Here is a 4,472-nt window from a genome sequence, read left to right on the forward strand (position 1 = left end):
GAAGTGGTCGTTGGTAGAATAGTAAAACTTCTTTAAATCAATATAGATGGGATCATAAAATATTAGTATTTGTAGAGGTATTATTGAACAGATAAATTATTTATTAATTTAAAGAGTTTATATACTGAAAAAATTGTTCAGGGATGAAATATCAAAGAATTTGAAAGATCCCACTTGCGAAAACGTCATTCATGAACTTTAGGTCATGATTAATGAGTTCGGTTACTACAATAAAGTGGACGGTAATAACTTATCGAATGGGTGAAAATAATAAATTTTCAGAGGTCTAGAGCTTAGAACAAATTGTGGATATCATTGAAAAAATAATCTTGATGATAAAGTTGAAGATGATACAATACAATTGAAATCAATTACACGTAAGAAAACACTTGCATCTAGAACTCTTCACAATTTTATGGTGCAATTAGAAAGATAATACTGAAACTTTTGGGTGCAATAAGAAAAGCTAGAAATGAGCTTCAGCTTGATTTATATTTTAATAAAAAACAAACATAATAAAATCATATTTCACTAAATTTTTTGAGATATATTTGTACTTTTTTAAACAATTTTTAGTTTATAATATTTATGGGACCATATATTTATATAAAGATCTTTTTAAAATATATAATCTTATTATTTTATCGAAATGAGAGATTTTTTTCATTGACCTAATAGGACCGTAGAAAATTATTATCTTAGAGAGATTATTAATTAATCGAGTACTGATTTAGTGAGGTTTTATTATAATTCAAAATGCTTAAAAGATCTATAAAAAACTTATCGTCAAAAATATATTTATTTAAAATTTAAAATTTAAAAAGTATCACATAAAATAAGACGGAGGAGTAAATTAAAGTCGGAGAAATTCATCACCATAGCTAGTGTACATCTTTCTCTATCAACTTTTTATATACGACACTTGTTACTTTTCACACAATCACAAAGTTTTCATTAGAATAAAACTAGACTTTAAATAGCACTTCTAGTCTTTTAATTGTTAATGAATTTTAATCGAGCAATTTTTACATATAGCAAATATAAAATTTATTTTTGTATGTTATAGTTATAATTGTGTAATTATGCTCCATAGTAAATATGCTATGACTATTTCGCTATACATATATATAGAAGAAGTTAGGCTATTTTGCTATACATATATACAAAAGAAGAATTGTATAATTCGCTGACTCCTCTTCAAATTTGTATAATTTCGCTGGCAGAGTCCATTTGTAAAAAAGTTTGGCAGCCTCTCAATTTAATTTTATGTGTTTGTATATCTGTATAAAATTTGAATTGTATATAATTGAATCGAAATAAAACGTTTGTATATCAAATATCACTCTCTCTCTCTCGCTTTATACAAATATAAAATATACATTGTATTGTATAATATGTGTTTGCATAAAGCGAGATAGAGAGAAAGACATAAGAGAACTGCGCAGGAGAATATTTGTATTGTATAATTATAAGTGTATAGGACGAAGATATATGTATTTGCATGTGTATATACAATTTTCTCTCGCTTTATACAAACAGAAACACAATTTTTACATTTCTGATTGTATAAAGCGAGAGAGTCGAGCGACAGAAGGAGCGAACGAGAGAGGGAGAGTGGTGAGCGAGAGTTTGAGGGAGAGAGACGACCGACAGTTTGCTACATGGTACAATTAAATCAAAATGTGGTTATAACATTTAATTTGAATTAATAATTTGTCATTATATACAATCTTTTCACTTTAATTTGATATTAAAATAGTTGATTAAGCGTATTTTATTTTTAATTTACTCAAATGTGCGTTTTAAATTTATATTACTTTTCGAAGTATATTAATTTCAAATATGAAATACATGAACAATCGATAATTGAATGTAATACTTCATAATTCATTAAAGTTGTCAAAATTCACAACCAAAATGGACATATAACTTATTAAAAGCTAAATATACTTTACCAAAAATACTTAATAAGAATCAAAATCATTTATCATTAAGGAACTAAAAGTGTTAATTTCCCATTTTATAAATACTTTGAAGTTTCAACTAAAAATTCATTATGATAATTTAGGATTCACGTCATAAGTGCATCTCCATTCATCACTTTCATCTCGAACTATGTATACATATATTAATGAGGAAACAATTATTAAATATATATGTATATAATAATTGAAAATTTGTAATTCAAACATCATCATTATTATTTTTTATTGGAAAGAAAGGACTAATTATTATTATAATTATTAACAAGGACTAATGATCAAAATGTAATCACTAGTAGTTATTAATGGAAGTTTTTGTCAAAAAGGATGTTGGCTTTTCTCATGATTTATTGTCTCAAGAATATACTCCTCCTCTAATTAAAATAGTTAACAAGTCTTTAAAATGGGTAAAACAAAAAAAAAGGAAAAATTCCTTAAAATGTAACAATTGTTCATGTTCATTTAGTACTCCAATTATATGCTTTTTTTAAAAAAACAAATAATAAATAATTGGTTCTATTTTTTCCCCATTATTTCTTTTGGTTGGAATGACGACGAAGATAATAACATATCAGGTAAAATTTTATAAAGTGGTGTCTAAGGAAGATAGAATATATGTAAGTTTTATTACTACACTTTTTTTCGAGATAAAAATGTTGTTTCTGAAAGACCCTTAGCTCAGACAAATTAAAATAATCAAAGAAATAACAGTAAAAAAAAACATGATAACTAATAGTAAAATAGAACAAGATATTTATGCGAAAAAATCGTAACAACAACATAAGGTACGATTACCTAAATACAGTAAATCACAATGATATAATATATATTTTCTTTGTTTGGAAAGAAAAGAGTAATAATTATTTTTAATAAGGTCTTATAATGATCAAAATGCACTCATTATTAGTGTAATCTTCCGCACTTGAAAATGGAAGATTTTTTATTTTTTATTTTCTTTTTGACAAAAAAGAGTCTTGACTTTCTTTATTGTATAAAAAAAAATATTTTTCCACTAGAAATAAGCCACAAATTTTGAAATAGGGAGCAATTGACCATTTTGAACATCTACTATTTGCTTATTTTTCAATTTCACTTTTAAGTATTAGGTATTCGATTTTGAAACAGGGGTGACATGTTAAAAAAAAGATATGTGTCTTAGGTTCCTAAATTTAAGGGGCCTTATTTTTAATAATAATAGGTTGTAAGTTATTATTTATTAACAAATATTGAATAGAAAAAGTAAACTTTTCATGAAAATGAAGGAATTATTAGAAGAAATTTGACATATTTGGAGTACTATATCTAGTGAAAAATAACTTAAAATAAGAATGATTATATTATCAATTGAAAACTAGAAGAAATCAATTATATAAATGTTATTAACAATTCAAGTTTAAAGTCCTGTTTGATTTTTGCCTTAGACCACTAATATGCTTGAGCCGCTCCTATTTTGAAATTGGACTAATTTAAAACGTGACAAAAAATTTCATTTAATTCGAAAATAAAATGCTTCTGTTAAAGGTAATTTTACTTTAAAGCATCAATATAAGACTTCATAAAAAGAAACTTTGATTAGCTATTGAAAATTGTACCTTCGATTATTTATGATTTAATTGATTAGTTTCAAAAGTGAAACTAACGAAGATACTTATATTTTTTGAATTTTGAGATTTCATACCTAAATATAGTTTTATAAAATATTATTATAGTTTTTTTCATATATGATTCCTATATGTTAAATATTAACTTTTTTCCCACTTCCAAAGGTTTGTAACTTGTGAAGTTATATTTGATTGCTTTACAAAAAAAACTTTGATCATTGTTCAAATTAAACTGGGTCATGATATAATTCATTTTTTAATTTGATCTATTTTAGTCTAATTAGTAACCTGCTCGAATTTAATTGTCCATTTTAATCTTTCAATTTCAGTTCAACGCAATCTTATTAAATTTTTTATATGCATAATATAATATTCATTCTATGTTGAGATTATCTGTATCTAAGTAATCTCCTTTATTTCAACTCTTTAATTCTAATTTTCGATATAGCATAATTAAGAATACGTATCATTCATTTTTTTGACAACTTTTTAATTTTGACTTACGAACATATCATATTTAAAAACACAAGATTAAAAGTTACTTTTAATCTATTCAACATCTCTTTAGTTTAAGAAAGATAGTACACCGCCCGTTAATCCAATCATACTATATCTGTCTACCATATCTTTCCTGGTAAATAGGTAGCGTTCATTCAACGAATATCATCCTAAAAGAGAATTAGTACTTGAAAATACAAGAACAATCACAAGTTTCAAAAGTCATTTTATTTAAAGTCTAATTTAAACTGTAACAGTCCAACCTGCTAATTATGTTGTCCACTCTGGATGCCTTTAAAATCACGTCACTAGCGTATAACACCTGCTTACTTATATACTCAATATCTCTCGTGTATTTTATAAAATATAAGACTACTTACCTTACACAAAT

This window comes from Solanum pennellii, chromosome 5 (genome assembly GCF_001406875.1).
Source record: "Solanum pennellii chromosome 5, SPENNV200".
Classification (NCBI taxonomy): domain Eukaryota; kingdom Viridiplantae; phylum Streptophyta; class Magnoliopsida; order Solanales; family Solanaceae; genus Solanum; species Solanum pennellii.